Source organism: Stenella coeruleoalba, assembly GCF_951394435.1.
Source record: "Stenella coeruleoalba genome assembly, contig: scaffold_109, whole genome shotgun sequence".
Lineage (NCBI taxonomy): Eukaryota > Metazoa > Chordata > Mammalia > Artiodactyla > Delphinidae > Stenella > Stenella coeruleoalba.
In genome coordinates, this window is record NW_027646462.1 from 964,515 (window position 1) to 986,560 (window position 22,046).

A 22,046-nucleotide genomic window follows, 5' to 3' on the forward strand; every position below is an offset into this window, starting at 1 on the left:
GCCTCTTTTCCTATGCTTTCAATGCAATTCCAGTCTACCTCCTGAAATCGGTTTCCTGCAATTCTGTCCCGCTTTCAAGTCCTCTTGGCAGCCTTACTTCAGTCTATTTTTGGACGATAGCTGTCATTTATAACTCTGCAGGTTTGTGAATTACAGAGACCCTCAGCTCCTTTCTTCAACTCGCTTTCTTGTGAGCTGGCCGCAACACCGCAGGATGGCTTCAGGCCCTAATCTGGTTCCGGCACGGCACACTGAGCCTTTGGTTAATTCCTCTTCCTGGTGGGAAATGAGAGTTAAATTTGCCCGTCCAGACACCTCCAGCTAGTCTCTCATTGGTTCTCGCTATTCCTGTTCATCTTCCGCAGAAATTGCAAACTGGGCCAAACAGGAGGTTAAAGGGACTGACTCTCCAAGTCGGGAGAGTGTTAGTAAAGCGTCTGGAATGTTGCACCCGAGTACCAGGGTACGAAAACTGAGACATATTTGAACACGTCTCCCGATCACATGGTTGATCATACTCTGGGTTCCACATGCATGTTTTAGCTGAAGGAAGAATACCTTAAACCTGGGTAGTTGAAACCCGTGGAATGGGTACCATGCAATATGACTTCAAAGGGTCTTCATTTGCTCACCGAACCTCTCCAATCCTATCACTGCTGCGTTTATGCCCCTGTACACATGCTTGATTCTCTTTCGGAGACATAGCAATCCATAGGTTTTAAGATACTTACTAGTCAGGTACATTCTTAGGCGTTTAATATGGGGTGTTGAGTCCATTTCGTTGAGCAAGGAGTAGCTCTTGTCTATTCCATATTTGGCTTAAGGAACTTTATCTGTGCTCATTTCAATCTCTGGTTTTATGCAGCACCCCAACTCACCTTCCCCCTTAAGCAAGCGTAAGTTGGTTTTCTAAACTTGAGACACTGTTCTGTTTTTTAATTCAGTTCATGTGTAGCCAAGTTCACATTCTGTGTATTAGTGATACCTTATGATGTTTCTTTTCTGTGTGACTTATTTCAGTTCGAATCATCATACCTGAATCCACTCATTATGCTGCTACGGGCCTGATGACATAGATTTCATTGCTGAGTGATATTGCATTGTACGTAAGTACCACAAGTTCTTTATCCATTTTTCACTTTCTGCGATATTGAACTTGTACCGTAAACGAGGTTCTTGTAAACAGAGCCGTTCCAAACTTTGGGGTGGCTGTGTCTTTTTGATTTTAATTTCCCTAAGCTATAGGACCATAAGTGGAAGTGCCCTAGGCTCTGTTGCTTTGTTTTTTAGATGTTTCAGGAAACACCATACACTTCTCCAGAATGGCTGTTGGCAATTTACATCCCGCCCATCAGCATAAGAAGGCTCCCAGTTCTCCATGGCCTGTCGTGCCTTTATGGATTTTACACTTTTTTCAGATGGCCCTTTTGACCGGGTGGAAGTGAGACTTCATTGTAGTGCAGATTTCCTTTGCAAGCTTGCTTGGTTGGCCAAAAAGGGCGTATGCGTTTTTTCCTGAATATATTCAGGAAAAAACGCATACGCCCTTTTTGGCCAAGTGCATCATTGTCGAGTTTCTGACTCTCTTCATATGCTTTCAATGCAATTCCAGTCTACCTCCTGAAATCGGTTTCCTGCAATTCTGCCTTGCTTTCAATGCCTCTTCATAGCCTTACCTCAATATATTTTTTAAAAATAGTTGTCCTTTATAACTCTGCAGGTTTTTGAATTGCGGTGGCCCTTAGCTCCATTTTTTAGCTCTTATTTTTGTGGTCTTGCCCCATAACCACAGGATTCCTTGAAGCCCTATTTTTCTTCTGGGGCACCTTGCTGTGCCTTTGGTTAATTCTTCTTACTGATGTGATATTAGAGTGACATGTGCCCATTGAAACCGCTACAGCTAGTTTCTCACTGGTTCCCCCTATTCCCATTCATCCTCTGCACTAACTGCAGACTGTGCGATACCAGAACTTAAAGGCATTGACTCCATGTGGGGATGTTGTTAGTAAAGCGGCTGGAATGTCGATCCGGAGCCCCAGGAGAGGAAAAATGAGGTGCGTTTTAGAAACCTTTCCCGATCATATGGTATACCAGTCGCTGGGTTTCCCAAGCATGGTTTAGCTGTAGGAAGATTCCCTTCAACCTGGAGTGTTGGGACCCTTGGACTGAGTAGCATGAAGTATTGCATTAAACTTTCGGCAGTTGCTCACCAAAGCTCACCAATCCTGTCAGCCCCAAGTGTCCAGCCTTATGTCTTATCCAGCTGTGGGTTTATATGTGGTCAATCCAGGTTGCATCACAGCCCCTGAGCGAATTTTGTAAGAATTTTTCTCTCTTTCATTGTTTCAGCGTTTTGTTTTTAAAATTTATTTCTATAATGGGGTTTAGCTCCTTTTCACTGCTGTGTTTGTGCCGCTCTGCACACACTTGATTCCCTTATGGAGATATATCAATACATGGGTTTTAAGATTCTTATTCCTCAGATATATTTCTCTGCGGTGTATAGGGTGTGTTGAGGCCTGTTCATTGAGCAAGGTGTAGATCTTGTCTAATACCTATTTGGTTTATTGAACGGTATCTGTGCTAATTTCAAACTCTGGTTTTATGCATCACCCCACCTCTCCTTTCCCCTTAAGCTGACATAAGTGTGTTTTCTAAATGTGAGACACTGTTCTGTTCTGTAATTCATTTCTTGTGCAGCCATATTTACCCTCCCTCTATAAGTGATATCTTATGATATGTTTCTTTTTCTGTTTGACTTATTTCAAGTAGTATTATCGGACCTAAATCCACTCTTTATCCTTCTACTAGCCTTATTACATTGATTTCATGGTGAAGAGATATTCCATTGTACATAAGTACCACATCTTCTTTATCCATTGTTCTCTTTCCTGGGATATTTAAGGTGTACTGAAGTTGAGGTTCTTGTAAACAGAGTAGCCCTAAACTGTGGTGTGCTTGTGTCTTGTTGATTTTTAGACTTCCCTAGATATACTCCCATGATTGGAAGTGTCCTATGCTCTGTAGCTCTGTTTTTTAGATGATTTAGGAACCACCATACACTTCTCCAGAGTGGCTCTCGGCAGTTCACACACTGCCCATCAGCGTATAAAGGCTCCCTGTTCTCCATGGCCTGTCCTGCATTTCTGGTTTTTACAATTTTTTAGGATGGCCCTTTTGACCGGTGGGAAGTGAGACTTCTTTGTTGTGCACATTTGCATTGCTTGCTTGCTTCGTTGCCCATAAAGTGCGTATGCGTTTTTTCCTGGATATAATCAGGAAAAAACGCATACGCCCTTTTGGGCCAACTGCATCATTGTCGAAATTCTGCCGCTTTTCATGTGCGTTAAAGACGAGTCCAATCTATCTCTTGAAATCTGTTTCTTGCAATTCTGTCTTGCATTCAGATCCTCTTCTTTGCCTTACCTCAACATATTTTTGGACGTTAGTTTTCATTTATAACTCTGCAGGTTTGTGAATTGCAGTGACCCTGAGCTCCATTTTTTAAGTTGCTCTTTTGTGAGCTGGCCTCAAACCCGCAGGATTGCTTCAGGCCCTATTTTGGCTCCGGCGAGGCAGGCTGAGCCTTTCTTTAATTCTTATTCTTAATGGGAAATTAGAGTGATATGTGCCCGTCCAAACCCCTACAACTCTTCTCTCATTGGTTCCCCCTCTTCCCGTTCATCCTCCTCACAATTTGCAAAATGTGTGAAACAGAAGTTTAAATGTGCTGATTCTCCAAGTGGGGAGATTCTAAGTAGCGTGGCTGGAATGGTGAACAGGAGCACCAGGAGAGGATAAATGAGGTGCATTTTAGACACATCTCCCGATCACATGGTGTACAGTCCTCTGGGTTTTCCATGCATGTTTTAGCTGTAGGAAGATCCCTTGAACCTGCAGATTTGGGACCCATTGAATGGGTACCAGGTAGTATTACTTTAAAGGGTGTGCATTTCCTCACCCAACCTCACATTTCTCTTAGCGCAAACAGTTTCCAGCCTTATGTCTCATCCTGCTGTGGGTCTAGATGTGTTCAATCCATGTTGCATCACCGTCCCTGAGGAAAAGTTGTAAGAGGTTTTCTCTGTCTCTCTGTCGTTTATTTTTTTCAATTTATTACTATATTGGTTACAGCTGATTTTCAAAGCTCTGTTTCTTGCTGCTGTACATCCACTTGATTCGCGTACAGAGAGACATCAATAAATTCTTTTTCAGATTCTTACCAGTCGTATATATTCCTTTCCGGTGACTTGAGTGTGCTGAGTGCAGTTCTTTTAGCTACCGTGTAGGCCTTGTTGATTATCAGTTTGGTATTTGGAATGGTATCTTTGTTAATTTCAACCTCCTGGATGATGCCTCACCCCTCCCCACCTTTCCCGTTTAGCAGCCTTATGCGTGTTTTCTACATATTTGACTATGTTTTTGTTTTGTAATTTATTTCATGTGTAGCCATTTTGGATTCCACCTTTAAGTGATATCTTATGATATGTGTCTTTTTCTTTTTGAATTCTGTCACTTAGAATGATCATACGTAACTCCTCCGGAGTTGTTACAACTGGCCATATTTCATTGATTTCCAGGCTGAATAATATTCCACTCTACCTAAGTACCACATCTCTATCCATTTTTTCCCTCCAGAGACATTTAAGTTATATCCTAGTCGAGGATCTTTTAAACAGAGAGGGGGTAAACATTGGGGTGCCTGTGTCCTCTCGATTTTTGTTTTTCCCAAGATATACGCCCATGAGTGCAAGTGCCCTATGCTCTGTAGCTCATTTTTTAGATGCTTTAGTAAACACAATACACTTCTCCAGAATGGCCGTTGGCAATATACATTTCCACTATAAGTCTCACAGGGCTCCCTCTTCTCGTTGCCCTGTCCTGCATTTCTGTTGTTTACGCTTTATGAGGATGGCTCTTCTGACTGATGCGAAGTGATATCTTTTGTAGTATTGACTTCCAGTGCCCACCTGTTTGGTTGGCTAAAAAAGTGTATGCCCTTTTCTTGAATATATACAGAAAAGAACGCATACACCCTTTTTGGCCAACTGCAATGTTGGCAATGTTGGCAATGTTCAGCTCCTTTTCTTGTGCTTAATGGCGAGTCCTTTCTACCTCCTCAAATCCCTTTCCTGCCATTCTCCCTTGCTTACAAGTCCTTTTCTCTGACTTTCCTCAAGACATTTTTCAGTGATGGATATTTTCAACTCTGCAGTTTTGTGAATTTTACTGCCCCTGAGTTCCATTGTTCAACTCGTGTTTATGGGAACTGGCCACAAAGCAGCGGGATTTCCTCAAGCCCTATACTGTTTCCATGGGCAACCCTAGCCTTTGGTCAATTCGTCTTCCTGATTGGAAATTAGAGTGACATGTGCCTGTCTGAACACCTAGGACTTGTCTCTCATTGTTCCTCATCCTTCCGCTTCATCCTCTGGACAAATTCCAAACTGTACGCAACAGGATGTTGACAGTGCTGACATCTCCAAGTGGGGAGACTGTTAGTAAAGACGCTGGAGGGGTGAACCCGAGCACCAGGAGATGAGGAGATGAGATGCCTTTTCCAAACTCTTCCCGATCAGACGGTATACCATCCTCTGGGTGTGACAGACATGTTTTAGCAGTAGGAAGAGTCCCATTCATGTAAGGAGAACACCAGGGCTTTTTCAAAATCAGTGTCTCCCCGAAACCCAAACTGGGGAAGTTTTTAAGCTACGGCTACACATATGTTCATTAAGGGCCTTGGGAAGTAGGCAGAGTCCAAACTTTAGATGATTGAAGTCTTCAGGGTCAGAAGCACTCACCACCAGCTTCCCTTAGGCTACACTTTAACTGTCATTGATAGATGATGTCAATAAAAATATCTATTCTTTTTCAGATTATTTCCCCTTATAGGTTATTGCAAAATGTTGAGTGTAGTTCCCTGTGCTATACAGTAGTTCCTTGTTGATGATCTATTTTATACATAGCAGTGTGTATGTGTTCATTCCAAACTGTTAATTTATCCCTCCTCCCACCTTTCCCCTTTGGTAATAATAAATTATAAGATTTTATACTTCTCAGAAATGGGGGAGCTGAAAGAGAGGTATCATTTTCAATGGAAAAGCATTTAAAACAAGATTGAAGGTTTAACCAAGATTATTAGCTGTACATCCTTGGAAAGAAATCACTTCGTTTCTCTAATATTGACCTGACAAATAAGACAAACCTTTTCACTGAACTTGCTTATAAAAAGTGATGGAAATATCAAATGGAAGTGTTAAAAACATCTTATTTTACCCGAGCCTTATACACTGTTCTATGTTAACTACAGTTTGGCTCACACATCTGTTCATTGAGGTTACAATAGTCTCAATTTCTGTTACTGATCCTCCAGAGTGGACCCCAACAAGTGTCCCCCTGCCCAGTGTCATTGGGGCCAACAGATCGAGACTGAGTTTGGTTCACAAGCAAAGGAAACTTTATATTTTGATCAGAGAATGGAGAGGTGAGAGCATGCACTACCCCGTGGGCTGTGGGCTGGGCTGCTGTGTAGAGATCCTGTCAGAGTCAGTGGGAGGGAGGGAGGCGGCGGAGCTCTCGAGGGCCGGGTTGGCTGTAGCTCAGGCTCTATATCGTGGAGTCTGCACTGGGCCCCAGGAGCTGAGGTGTCGACCCAGCCATTCTGCACTAGGAAATCTGGTCTGAAGTGCCGGGTGTGGAACCTCTGCATGCGGGACCCTAGGAGCACGTGAAATTAGACAAAGCACAAAGGATAAAAAAGGTTAGACTTGACTTTATTGCCCAGATTCTATTTTTATCTCCCAGGGATTTTTAATGGGCTTTGCTGGGGACAAACCCCTCCTCTGCCTTTTGTCCCGTTCCTCATTCTTGGAGTGCTGAGGGTGCAGACCCTTCTTCTGTAACTGCTGAGTGCTGAGTTGGGAGCCCTCATACCCTGGGGCGAGGGTCAGAGCTTCTCCCCAGCAGCCTCCCGGTGACGTTGATTGTCCCCAGGACCCCTGCCTCCCTGCTCGTCCACCTGAGCACCAGCATTGGAAGTGTTATAGATTCTAATGACCTTTAAGGGTCCAGGAAAGAGATGTGCAGAGACGCTGTGGGGGCCGGTTTCACCCCGCCCCACATTTGTTCGGCCACCTTAGGCTGACCGTCTCTGCCAGCCTAGATGCTCTGACCAGTAGTCTGCGCTTTCTTCAATTAGGTCCCTGAATTAACGTACAAACAGCACCAGGTGTCAGAGCCCTGCCCGCTCAACTCCCAGACAGTCCAGGGTCAGTGGTGACCAAGGACCATGATGGCTACTGAGTCAACAGCCTTTTGAAGTAAACAGGAGTCCAGCCGGTCTTATTGGCCACCATCATCACGGTGTCTGTAGGCTTTTCTATGGTGACAGTGTGGTATACTGTTCCCCCGCCGAGATTATTAGCTCCCCTCTGGGTGCAGTAAGTCCTGCAAGCAGTAGTCTACTCTTTTGGGACACACTCTTGTTGTTTTATGAGAGAAACTCCAGGTCAAGTGATGTTCACACGAGTCGTCATGGTGCCCTGTTGCCCCCGGTTATCTCTCTGGATGTTGGACTTGGAGGGCCTCCTCACTCGAGGTCGGTGTGCCCACGGAGCGAACCCTGCAACTTCAGGGCATGGTTGGTGGTTAGGATCACCACGTGGGGTCCTTTTCCCTTAGGAGGGAGGTGGCCTTTTGGGCTGCTGATTTCCAGGTTTTTAGATACCGCCAGTATCTTGGCCAGATGTGGCAGTGGGCCAAGCCCCTTAGTGACCGTAGTTTATCCTACCTGGATGGCATTCTTGCATTGTTCCATTTCAAGCGGTCCCAGTTTTTGCACTAATTCTCCAATGGCGATTCACCTTTCACCGGGAATGTAAAGGTCAAAGGGTTTAGCTAAATTAGGGAGTTCCAGGGCAAGGGTCTGAATTGACTGCTCTTTCCATTCTTGAAAGGCCACTTCTGGATTCTATTCAAAAGGATCATCATCTTTTCCTTTCAGTGTTTCATATAGAGGCCCAGCTAGTAGACTGTAGTTAGGGATCCAGAAGCAGCAAACCCTGGCCTCCCCAGGAACCCCTAAGCTGTCTTCTAGTTTTAGAAAGGGGTAAGGCTGAAAATGGTTTCTTCCCTTTCCTGGGATGGGCTTCTCTGACCTTCTGTGAGAATGAAGCCCAGGCAGGTCACCGCAGTCTGTGATATTTGAGCTTTTTCTTGGACAACTTCTATCCTTTATTGGCTTGGTAGTTCAGAGGCCTCCTTAGTAGGGCTGGTGATCAGAATGTCGTCTGCATATTGAAGGAGGGTTTCCTTTTCCAGAGGTAGAACTTTTAGGTCTTTAGCTAAGCTTTCCCCAAAGATGGTGTGGGAATTTTTGCACCCTTGGGGCCAGACGGCCCGGAAGTATTGTTTTAGTTGTATGTGGAGTCCTGCCACTCACAAGCCAAAATTTCTTGTGACTCTGGGACTAATGGAATACAAAAGAAGGCATCATTGAAGACTAATACAGAATGCCATGTCCTGGTGGTTGGTAGAATGACCAGCAGGGTGTAGGAATTAGGAGCAACTGGAGGTATATCCTCGGTGGCTTCACTGACTGTCCTGACATCCTTTACCAGGTCCCCAGCAGCCCATGGGGCTCTCGTGGTCAGACCAATCCCAGAATATGGAGCTCACCTGGGCAGGTACCCCACCCCCACCCCAGCCCACGGGGCTCTCGTGGTCAGGCCCCTCCCAGGATACAGAGCTACCCTTGCAGGTACCGTGGCAGGGCTGGGCACACAGGAACCGTGCACATAGCCCTCATTGCAGAGCACCCCCAGCTCACCTGTCGCTCAGAGCTGACACAGAGCACCTCAGAGCAGGACTTGAACTAACAAACAGCAGCTGCGACAGGTCTGTGACCCTGGGCATCACTCCGTGAGGCCTCCCTCCACCTGGTCTTCCAGAGACTTCCACTGCACCCGGGGCACCAGGCCTCTGTCTCCAACCACCACCCACCCCTCCTCTGCCTGACTCCTGGGTTCCTCTCATTAGGAGAGGGTTTTCTTGAAGTTGTCTCCCACTCATGGGCCAGATAAAATGATTAGAAAACAAGCCAAAGCTGCAGCCCCTTGTCTATCCTGACTCTCAGGAGCCCACACCTGTTCCTTGGACCTGGCCGGTTCAGCAAGTTCCATTTTCTGCAACTGTGAGCCCCTGAGGGGTGATGATTGGCTGACCTGGGCAGCCTTACCGTGCCGGCCAGCCCTCCCCAGGTGTGCCTGGGTTGAGATCAATATAAATACCACTCCAGGCAGCAAGAGCCCCTGCAGCCGTGCCTGACGCCATTTTCTCTGCCCTGTCAGCAGTCTCGGGGCTGGGCTGGTGGGAGGGAGTGAGAGGCCACGGCTTTGTGGGTGGCCCAGTGTGAGTGGGGCTCTGCTGGACTTTCTGCAGCAGTTGCCAGGCTGCCACCTGCTAAAGAAGAGGATGTGTCACCCATACCTGCTGCTGGAATTTCTCCCTGGGCAGAGGTGAGGAAGGAAAAAAGCAGTGGGGGCAGGGACAGGACGGGTATCTCAGGCAGGGAAATGGAAATCTTCCAGAAGAGCACCCAGGGCCAGGACCATCCTGGCTGGCCTGCAGGCACCAAGTCGGCCGGCATGCTGTCACTCGTGTGGCTCTATGGCCCTTCCTCTAGGCTTTCAAGTCCTTGTATATATTCAGGTGTTTTACCTGGGACGGGTGGGAATAGTTCAGCAGCAACTGGCCTGGGGCTCAGCTCACGTTTACTCACAGATGCCTCGGCACGGTGCCCCAGCTTTGCAATGAGGACGCTTGTTGCGTGGGGGCTGCTGGCTGAATGGGAGACGATTCCCCACCACTGACCAACTTCAGAATTGTTTACAACTGGAGCAAGTGCCCTGATACGGTTTTCCTCTGTGTAACTGGTGGGTTCTGTGTTTTTTTTCTCTTTTTCGTTTTTGGTTCAAGGTAGATTTTATTCCTCTTTTTTGTATTTACAGATATAAGCATGGAAATAATTTATTCATATAAATACATGTATGTGCAGGGAATAATTGTTTTTTCTGTTTTATTTTTTAAATTTTACTTCTTTTTAATTTTGAATTTTATTTTATATTTTTATACAGCAGGTTCTTATTGGTTATCTATTTTATACATATAAATGTATACATGCCAATCCCAGTCTCTCAACTCCTCCCACCACCACCCCCCCAACAGCTTTCCCCCCTTGTTGTCCATACGTTTGTTGTCTACATCTGTTGCTCTATTTATGCCTTGCAAAATGGTTAATCTGTACAGTTTTTCAGGTTCCACATATATGCATGAATATACAAGATTTGTTTTTCTCTTTCTGACTTACTTCACTCTGTATGACAGTCTCTAGATCCATCGACGTCTCTACAAATGACCCAATTTCATTCCTTTTCATGGCTTAGTAATATTCCATTTTATATATGTACCACAGCTTTATGCATTCGTCTGTCTGTGGGCATTTAGGTTGCTTCCATTACCTCGATATTGTAAATAGTGATGCAATGAACATTGCGGTGAATGACTCTTTTTGATTTATGGTTTTGTCTGGGTATATGTCCAGTACTGGGATTGCTGTATCATATGGTAATTCTATTGTTAGTTTCTTAAGAAATTCCATATTGTTCTCCATAATGACTGTATCAATTTATATTCCCAACAATAGTGGAAGAGGGTTCCTTTTCTCCACACCCTTTCCAGCATTTTTTGTTTGTAGATTTTCAATGATACCTATTCTACCAGGTGTGAGGTGATACCTCATTGTTGAATCCATTTCGTTGAGCAAGGGGTAGCTCTTGTCTATTACATATTTGGCTTATGGAATGGTATCTGTGCTAATTTCAAACTCTGCTTTTATGCAGCACCCCAACTCACCTTCCCCCTTAAGCAGGCATAAGTTGGTTTTCTAAACTTGAGACCCTGTTCTGTTTTGTAATTCAGTTCATGTGTAGCCAAGTTCACATTCCGTGTATTAGTGACACCTTATGATGTTTCTTTTTCTGTGTGACTTATTTCACTTAGAATCATCGTGCCTCAATCCACTCATTATGCTGGTACGGGCCTGGTGACATAGATTTCATTGCTGAGTGGTATTCTGTTGTACATAAGTACCGCAAATTCTTTATCCATTATTTGCTCTCTGGGATATTTAACTTGTATAATCTCTTTTTACAGAAGAGATTTCTGTAAAAAGAGCCATCCCAAATTTTGGGGTTGCTGTGTCTTTTTGATATTAATTTCCCTAAGCTATAGGACCATAAGTGGAAGTGCCCTAGGCTCTGTTGCTTTGTTTTTTAGATGTTTCAGGAAACACCATACACTTCTCCCAAGTGTCTGTTGGCAATTTACATCCCGCCCATCAGCATAACAAGGCTCCCAGTTCTCCATGGCCTGTCCTGCCTTTCTGGGTTTTACACTTTTTTCAGATGGCCCTTTTGACCGGGGGGAAGTGAGACTTCATTGTAGTGCAGATTTCCTTTGCAAGCTTGCTTGGTTGGCCAAAAAGGGCGTATGCGTTTTTTCCTGAATATATTCAGGAAAAAACGCATACACCCTTTTGGCAAAGTGCATCATTGTGGACGTTCTGCCTCTTTTCCTATGCTTTCAATGCAATTCCAGTCTACCTCCTGAAATTGGTATCCTGCAATTCTGCCCCGCTTTCAAGTCCTCTTGGCAGCCTTACTTCAGTCTATTTTTGGACGATAGCTGTCATTTATAACTCTGCAGGTTTGTGAATTACAGAGACCCTGAGCTCCTTTGTTCAACTTGCTTTCTTTTGAGCTGGCCGCAACACCGCAGGATGGCTTCAGGCCCTAATCTGGTTCCGGCACGGCACGCTGAGCCTTTGGTTATTTCCTCTTCCTGGTGGGAAATGAGAGTTAAATTTGCCCGTCCAGACACCTCCAGCTAGTCTCTCATTGGTTCTCCCTATTCCTGTTCATCTTCCGCAGAAATTGCAAACTGGGCCAAACAGGAGGTTAAAGGCGCTGACTCTCCAAGTCGCGAGAGTGTTAGTAAAGGGTCTGGAATGTTGCACCCTAGTACCAGGGGAGGAAAACTGAGACATATTTGAACACGTCTCCCGTTCACATGGTTGATCATACTCGGGGTTCCACATGCATGTTTTAGCTGAAGGAAGAATACCTTAAACCTGGAGAGTTGAGACCCATGTAATGGGTACCATGCAATATGACTTCAAAGGGTCTTCATTTGCTCACCGAACCTCTCCAATCCTATCACTGCTGCGTTCATGCCCCTGTACACATGCTTGATTCTCTTTTGGAGACATAGCAATCCATAGGTTTTAAGATACTTACTAGTCAGGTACATTCTTAGGCGTTTAATATGCGGTGTTGAGTCCATTTCGTTGAGCAAGGAGTAGCTCTTGTCTATTCCATATTTGGCTTAAGGAACTTTATCTGTGCTCATTTCAATCTCTGGTTTTATGCAGCACCCCAACTCACCTTTACCCTTAAGCAAGTATAAGTTGGTTTTCTAAATTTGAGACCCTGTTCTGTTTTGGAATGCAGTTCCTGTGGAGCCAAGTTTACATTCCGTGTATTACTGATATCTTATGATGTTTCTTTTTCTGTGTGACTTATTTCAGTTAGAATCATCATACCTGAATCCACTCATTGTGCTGCTAAGGACCTGATGACACAGATTTCATTGCTGAGTGATATTGCTTTGTAAGTAAATACCACAACTTCTTTATCCATTTTTCACTTTCTGCAATGTTGAACTTGTACTGTAAATGATGTTCTTGTAAACAGAGCCGTTCGAAACTTTGGGGTGGCTGTGTCATTTTGATTTTAATTTCCCTAAGCTATAGGACCATAAGTGGAAGTGCCCTAGGCTCTGTTGCTTTGTTTTTTAGATGTTTCAGGAAACACCATACACTTCTCCCGAGTGGTTGTTGGCAATTTACATCCCGCCCATCAGCATAACAAGGCTCCCAGTTCTCCATGGCCTGTCCTGCCTTTCTGGATTTTACACTTTTTTCAGAATGCCCTTTTAACCGGGGAGAAGTGAGACTTCATTGTAGTGCAGATTTCCTTTGCAAGTTTGCTTGGTTGGCCAAAAAGGGCGTATGCGTTTTTTCCTGAATATATTCAGGAAAAAACGCATACGCCCTTTTTGGCCAAGTGCATCATTGTGGACGTTCTGCCTCTTTTCCTATGCTTTCAATGCAATTCCAGTCTACCTCCTGAAATTGGTTTCCTGCAATTCTGCCCTGCTTTCAAGTCCTCTTGGCAGCCTTACTTCAGTATATTTTTGGACGGTAGCTGTCATTTATAACTCTGCAGGTTTGTGAATTACAGTGCCCCTGAGCTCCTTTCTTCAACTTGCTTTCTTGTGACCTGGCCGCAACACCGCAGGATGTCTTCAGGCCCTAATCTGGTTCTGGCACGGCACGCTGAGCCTTTGGTTAATTCCTCTTCCTGGTGGGAAATGAGAGTTAAATTTGCCCATCCAGACACCTCCAGCTAGTCTCTCATTGATTCTCGCTATTCCTGTTCATCTTCCGCAGAAATTGCAAACTGGGCCAAACAGGAGGTTAAAGGGACTGACTCTCCAAGTGGGGAGAGTGTTAGTAAGCGTCTGGAATGTTGCACCCGAGTACCAGGGTACGAAAACTGAGACATATTTGAACACGTCTCCCGATCACATGGTTGATCATACTCTGGGTTTCACATGCATGTTTTAGCTGAAGGAAGAATACCTTAAACCTGGGTAGTTGAAACCCGTGGAATGGGTACCATGCAATATGACTTCAAAGGGTCTTCATTTGCTCACCGAACCTCTCCAATCCTATCACTGCTGCGTTTATGCCCCTGTACACATGATTGATTCTCTTTCGGAGACATAGCAATCCATAGGTTTTAAGATACTTACTAGTCAGGTACATTCTTAGGCGTTTAATATGCGGTGTTGAGTCCATTTCGTTGAGCAAGGAGTAGCTCTTGTCTATTCCATATTTGACTTAAGGAACGTTATCTGTGCTCATTTCAATCTCTGGTTTTATGCAGCACCCCAACTCACCTTTCCCCTTAAGCAAGAATAAGTTGGTTTTCTAAATTTGAGACCCTGTTCTGTTCTGTAATTCATTTCCTGTGTAGCCAAGTTTACATTCCGTGTATTACTGATATCTTATGATGTTTCTTTTTCTGTGTGACTTATTTCAGTTAGAATCATCATACCTGAATCCACTCATTGTGCTGCTAAGGGCCTGATGACACAGATTTCATTGCTGAGTGATATTGCTTTGTAAGTAAATACCACAACTTCTTTATCCATTTTTCACTTTCTGCGATGTTGAACTTGTACTGTAAACGAGGTTCTTGTAAACAGAGGCGTCCCAAACTTTGGGGTGGCTGTGTCTTTTTGATTTTAATTTCCCTAAGCTATAGGACCATAAGTGGCAGTGCCCTAGGCTCTGTTGCTTTGTTTTTTAGATGTTTCAGGAAACACCATACACTTCTCCCAAGTGGTTCTTGGCAATTTACATCCCGCCCATCAGCATAACAAGGCTCCCAGTTCTCCATGGCCTGTCCTGCCTTTCTGGATTTTACACTTTTTTCAGATGGCCCTTTTGACCGGGGGGAAGTGAGACTTCATTGTAGTGCAGATTTCCTTTGCAAGCTTGCTTGGTTGGCCAAAAAGGGCGTATGCGTTTTTTCCTGAATATATTCAGGAAAAAACGCATACGCCCTTTTTGGCCAAGTGCATCAGTGTGGACGTTCTGCCTCTTTTCCTATGCTTTCAATGCAATTCCAGTCTACCTCCTGAAATCGGTTTCCTGCAATTCTGTCCCGCTTTCAAGTCCTCTTGGCAGCCTTACTTCAGTCTATTTTTGGACGATAGCTGTCATTTATAACTCTGCAGGTTTGTGAATTACAGTGCCCCTGAGCTCCTTTCTTCAACTCGCTTTCTTGTGAGCTGGCCGCAACACCGCAGGATGGCTTCAGGCCCTAATCTGGTTCCGGCACGGCACACTGAGCCTTTGGTTAATTCCTCTTCCTGGTGGGAAATGAGAGTTAAATTTGCCCGTCCAGACACCTCCAGCTAGTCTCTCATTGGTTCTCGCTATTCCTGTTCATCTTCCGCAGAAATTGCAAACTGGGCCAAACAGGAGGTTAAAGGGACTGACTCTCCAAGTCGGGAGAGTGTTAGTAAAGCATCTGGAATGTTGCACCCGAGTACCAGGGTACGAAAACTGAGACATATTTGAACACGTCTCCCGATCACATGGTTGATCATACTCTGGGTTCCACATGCATGTTTTAGCTGAAGGAAGAATACCTTAAACCTGGGTAGTTGAAACCCGTGGAATGGGTACCATGCAATATGACTTCAAAGGGTCTTCATTTGCTCACCGAACCTCTCCAATCCTATCACTGCTGCGTTTATGCCCCTGTACACATGCTTGATTCTCTTTCGGAGACATAGCAATCCATAGGTTTTAAGATACTTACTAGTCAGGTACATTCTTAGGCGTTTAATATGGGGTGTTGAGTCCATTTCGTTGAGCAAGGAGTAGCTCTTGTCTATTCCATATTTGGCTTAAGGAACTTTATCTGTGCTCATTTCAATCTCTGGTTTTATGCAGCACCCCAACTCACCTTCCCCCTTAAGCAAGCGTAAGTTGGTTTTCTAAACTTGAGACACTGTTCTGTTTTTTAATTCAGTTCATGTGTAGCCAAGTTCACATTCTGTGTATTAGTGATACCTTATGATGTTTCTTTTCTGTGTGACTTATTTCAGTTCGAATCATCATACCTGAATCCACTCATTATGCTGCTACGGGCCTGATGACATAGATTTCATTGCTGAGTGATATTGCATTGTACGTAAGTACCACAAGTTCTTTATCCATTTTTCACTTTCTGCGATATTGAACTTGTACCGTAAACGAGGTTCTTGTAAACAGAGCCGTTCCAAACTTTGGGGTGGCTGTGTCTTTTTGATTTTAATTTCCCTAAGCTATAGGACCATAAGTGGAAGTGCCCTAGGCTCTGTTGCTTTGTTTTTTAGATGTTTCAGGAAACACCATACACTTCTCCAGAATGGCTGTTGGCAATTTACATCCCGCCCATCAGCATAAGAAGGCTCCCAGTTCTCCATGGCCTGTCGTGCCTTTATGGATTTTACACTTTTTTCAGATGGCCCTTTTGACCGGGTGGAAGTGAGACTTCATTGTAGTGCAGATTTCCTTTGCAAGCTTGCTTGGTTGGCCAAAAAGGGCGTATGCGTTTTTTCCTGAATATATTCAGGAAAAAACGCATACGCCCTTTTTGGCCAAGTGCATCATTGTCGAGTTTCTGACTCTCTTCATATGCTTTCAATGCAATTCCAGTCTACCTCCTGAAATCGGTTTCCTGCAATTCTGCCTTGCTTTCAATGCCTCTTCATAGCCTTACCTCAATATATTTTTTAAAAATAGTTGGCCTTTATAACTCTGCAGGTTTTTGAATTGCAGTGGCCCTTAGCTCCATTTTTTAGCTCTTATTTTTGTGATCTTGCCCCATAACCACAGGATTCCTTGAAGCCCTATTTTTCTTCTGGGGCACCTTGCTGTGCCTTTGGTTAATTCTTCTTACTGATGTGATATTAGAGTGACATGTGCCCATTGAAACCGCTACAGCTAGTTTCTCACTGGTTCCCCCTATTCCCATTCATCCTCTGCACTAACTGCAGACTGTGCGATACCAGAACTTAAAGGCATTGACTCCATGTGGGGATGTTGTTAGTAAAGCGGCTGGAATGTCGATCCGGAGCCCCAGGAGAGGAAAAATGAGGTGCGTTTTAGAAACCTTTCCCGATCATATGGTATACCAGTCGCTGGGTTTCCCAAGCATGGTTTAGCTGTAGGAAGATTCCCTTCAACCTGGAGTGTTGGGACCCTTGGACTGAGTAGCATGAAGTATTGCATTAAACTTTCGGCAGTTGCTCACCAAAGCTCACCAATCCTGTCAGCCCCAAGTGTCCAGCCTTATGTCTTATCCAGCTGTGGGTTTATATGTGGTCAATCCAGGTTGCATCACAGCCCCTGAGCGAATTTTGTAAGAATTTTTCTCTCTTTCATTGTTTCAGCGTTTTGTTTTTAAAATTTATTTCTATAATGGGGTTTAGCTCCTTTTCACTGCTGTGTTTGTGCCGCTCTGCACACACTTGATTCCCTTATGGAGATATATCAATACATGGGTTTTAAGATTCTTATTCCTCAGATATATTTCTCTGCGGTGTATAGGGTGTGTTGAGGCCTGTTCATTGAGCAAGGTGTAGATCTTGTCTAATACCTATTTGGTTTATTGAACGGTATCTGTGCTAATTTCAAACTCTGGTTTTATGCATCACCCCACCTCTCCTTTCCCCTTAAGCTGACATAAGTGTGTTTTCTAAATGTGAGACACTGTTCTGTTCTGTAATTCATTTCTTGTGCAGCCATATTTACCCTCCCTCTATAAGTGATATCTTATGATATGTTTCTTTTTCTGTTTGACTTATTTCAAGTAGTATTATCGGACCTAAATCCACTCTTTATCCTTCTACTAGCCTTATTACATTGATTTCATGGTGAAGAGATATTCCATTGTACATAAGTACCACATCTTCTTTATCCATTGTTCTCTTTCCTGGGATATTTAAGGTGTACTGAAGTTGAGGTTCTTGTAAACAGAGTAGCCCTAAACTGTGGTGTGCTTGTGTCTTGTTGATTTTTAGACTTCCCTAGATATACTCCCATGATTGGAAGTGTCCTATGCTCTGTAGCTCTGTTTTTTAGATGATTTAGGAACCACCATACACTTCTCCAGAGTGGCTCTCGGCAGTTCACACACTGCCCATCAGCGTATAAAGGCTCCCTGTTCTCCATGGCCTGTCCTGCATTTCTGGTTTTTACAATTTTTTAGGATGGCCCTTTTGACCGGTGGGAAGTGAGACTTCTTTGTTGTGCACATTTGCATTGCTTGCTTGCTTCGTTGCCCATAAAGTGCGTATGCGTTTTTTCCTGGATATAATCAGGAAAAAACGCATACGCCCTTTTGGGCCAACTGCATCATTGTCGAAATTCTGCCGCTTTTCATGTGCGTTAAAGACGAGTCCAATCTATCTCTTGAAATCTGTTTCTTGCAATTCTGTCTTGCATTCAGATCCTCTTCTTTGCCTTACCTCAACATATTTTTGGACGTTAGTTTTCATTTATAACTCTGCAGGTTTGTGAATTGCAGTGACCCTGAGCTCCATTTTTTAAGTTGCTCTTTTGTGAGCTGGCCTCAAACCCGCAGGATTGCTTCAGGCCCTATTTTGGCTCCGGCGAGGCAGGCTGAGCCTTTCTTTAATTCTTATTCTTAATGGGAAATTAGAGTGATATGTGCCCGTCCAAACCCCTACAACTCTTCTCTCATTGGTTCCCCCTCTTCCCGTTCATCCTCCTCACAATTTGCAAAATGTGTGAAACAGAAGTTTAAATGTGCTGATTCTCCAAGTGGGGAGATTCTAAGTAGCGTGGCTGGAATGGTGAACAGGAGCACCAGGAGAGGATAAATGAGGTGCATTTTAGACACATCTCCCGATCACATGGTGTACAGTCCTCTGGGTTTTCCATGCATGTTTTAGCTGTAGGAAGATCCCTTGAACCTGCAGATTTGGGACCCATTGAATGGGTACCAGGTAGTATTACTTTAAAGGGTGTGCATTTCCTCACCCAACCTCACATTTCTCTTAGCGCAAACAGTTTCCAGCCTTATGTCTCATCCTGCTGTGGGTCTAGATGTGTTCAATCCATGTTGCATCACCGTCCCTGAGGAAAAGTTGTAAGAGGTTTTCTCTGTCTCTCTGTCGTTTATTTTTTTCAATTTATTACTATATTGGTTACAGCTGATTTTCAAAGCTCTGTTTCTTGCTGCTGTACATCCACTTGATTCGCGTACAGAGAGACATCAATAAATTCTTTTTCAGATTCTTACCAGTCGTATATATTCTTTTCCGGTGACTTGAGTGTGCTGAGTGCAGTTCTTTTAGCTACCGTGTAGGCCTTGTTGATTATCAGTTTGGTATTTGGAATGGTATCTTTTTTAATTTCAACCTCCTGGATGATGCCTCACCCCTCCCCACCTTTCCCGTTTAGCAGCCTTATGCGTGTTTTCTACATATTTGACTATGTTTTTGTTTTGTAATTTATTTCATGTGTAGCCATTTTGGATTCCACCTTTAAGTGATATCTTATGATATGTGTCTTTTTCTTTTTGAATTCTGTCACTTAGAATGATCATACGTAACTCCTCCGGAGTTGTTACAACTGGCCATATTTCATTGATTTCCAGGCTGAATAATATTCCACTCTACCTAAGTACCACATCTCTATCCATTTTTTCCCTCCAGAGACATTTAAGTTATATCCTAGTCGAGGATCTTTTAAACAGAGAGGGGGTAAACATTGGGGTGCCTGTGTCCTCTCGATTTTTGTTTTTCCCAAGATATACGCCCATGAGTGCAAGTGCCCTATGCTCTGTAGCTCATTTTTTAGATGCTTTAGTAAACACAATACACTTCTCCAGAATGGCCGTTGGCAATATACATTTCCACTATAAGTCTCACAGGGCTCCCTCTTCTCGTTGCCCTGTCCTGCATTTCTGTTGTTTACGCTTTATGAGGATGGCTCTTCTGACTGATGCGAAGTGATATCTTTTGTAGTATTGACTTCCAGTGCCCACCTGTTTGGTTGGCTAAAAAAGTGTATGCCCTTTTCTTGAATATATACAGAAAAGAACGCATACACCCTTTTTGGCCAACTGCAATGTTGGCAATGTTGGCAATGTTCAGCTCCTTTTCTTGTGCTTAATGGCGAGTCCTTTCTACCTCCTCAAATCCCTTTCCTGCCATTCTCCCTTGCTTACAAGTCCTTTTCTCTGACTTTCCTCAAGACATTTTTCAGTGATGGATATTTTCAACTCTGCAGTTTTGTGAATTTTACTGCCCCTGAGTTCCATTGTTCAACTCGTGTTTATGGGAACTGGCCACAAAGCAGCGGGATTTCCTCAAGCCCTATACTGTTTCCATGGGCAACCCTAGCCTTTGGTCAATTCGTCTTCCTGATTGGAAATTAGAGTGACATGTGCCTGTCTGAACACCTAGGACTTGTCTCTCATTGTTCCTCATCCTTCCGCTTCATCCTCTGGACAAATTCCAAACTGTACGCAACAGGATGTTGACAGTGCTGACATCTCCAAGTGGGGAGACTGTTAGTAAAGACGCTGGAGGGGTGAACCCGAGCACCAGGAGATGAGGAGATGAGATGCCTTTTCCAAACTCTTCCCGATCAGACGGTATACCATCCTCTGGGTGTGACAGACATGTTTTAGCAGTAGGAAGAGTCCCATTCATGTAAGGAGAACACCAGGGCTTTTTCAAAATCAGTGTCTCCCCGAAACCCAAACTGGGGAAGTTTTTAAGCTACGGCTACACATATGTTCATTAAGGGCCTTGGGAAGTAGGCAGAGTCCAAACTTTAGATGATTGAAGTCTTCAGGGTCAGAAGCACTCACCACCAGCTTCCCTTAGGCTACACTTTAACTGTCATTGATAGATGATGTCAATAAAAATATCTATTCTTTTTCAGATTATTTCCCCTTATAGGTTATTGCAAAATGTTGAGTGTAGTTCCCTGTGCTATACAGTAGTTCCTTGTTGATGATCTATTTTATACATAGCAGTGTGTATGTGTTCATTCCAAACTGTTAATTTATCCCTCCTCCCACCTTTCCCCTTTGGTAATAATAAATTATAAGATTTTATACTTCTCAGAAATGGGGGAGCTGAAAGAGAGGTATCATTTTCAATGGAAAAGCATTTAAAACAAGATTGAAGGTTTAACCAAGATTATTAGCTGTACATCCTTGGAAAGAAATCACTTCGTTTCTCTAATATTGACCTGACAAATAAGACAAACCTTTTCACTGAACTTGCTTATAAAAAGTGATGGAAATATCAAATGGAAGTGTTAAAAACATCTTATTTTACCCGAGCCTTATACACTGTTCTATGTTAACTACAGTTTGGCTCACACATCTGTTCATTGAGGTTACAATAGTCTCAATTTCTGTTACTGATCCTCCAGAGTGGACCCCAACAAGTGTCCCCCTGCCCAGTGTCATTGGGGCCAACAGATCGAGACTGAGTTTGGTTCACAAGCAAAGGAAACTTTATATTTTGATCAGAGAATGGAGAGGTGAGAGCATGCACTACCCCGTGGGCTGTGGGCTGGGCTGCTGTGTAGAGATCCTGTCAGAGTCAGTGGGAGGGAGGGAGGCGGCGGAGCTCTCGAGGGCCGGGTTGGCTGTAGCTCAGGCTCTATATCGTGGAGTCTGCACTGGGCCCCAGGAGCTGAGGTGTCGACCCAGCCATTCTGCACTAGGAAATCTGGTCTGAAGTGCCGGGTGTGGAACCTCTGCATGCGGGACCCTAGGAGCACGTGAAATTAGACAAAGCACAAAGGATAAAAAAGGTTAGACTTGACTTTATTGCCCAGATTCTATTTTTATCTCCCAGGGATTTTTAATGGGCTTTGCTGGGGACAAACCCCTCCTCTGCCTTTTGTCCCGTTCCTCATTCTTGGAGTGCTGAGGGTGCAGACCCTTCTTCTGTAACTGCTGAGTGCTGAGTTGGGAGCCCTCATACCCTGGGGCGAGGGTCAGAGCTTCTCCCCAGCAGCCTCCCGGTGACGTTGATTGTCCCCAGGACCCCTGCCTCCCTGCTCGTCCACCTGAGCACCAGCATTGGAAGTGTTATAGATTCTAATGACCTTTAAGGGTCCAGGAAAGAGATGTGCAGAGACGCTGTGGGGGCCGGTTTCACCCCGCCCCACATTTGTTCGGCCACCTTAGGCTGACCGTCTCTGCCAGCCTAGATGCTCTGACCAGTAGTCTGCGCTTTCTTCAATTAGGCCCCTGAATTAACGTACAAACAGCACCAGGTGTCAGAGCCCTGCCCGCTCAACTCCCAGACAGTCC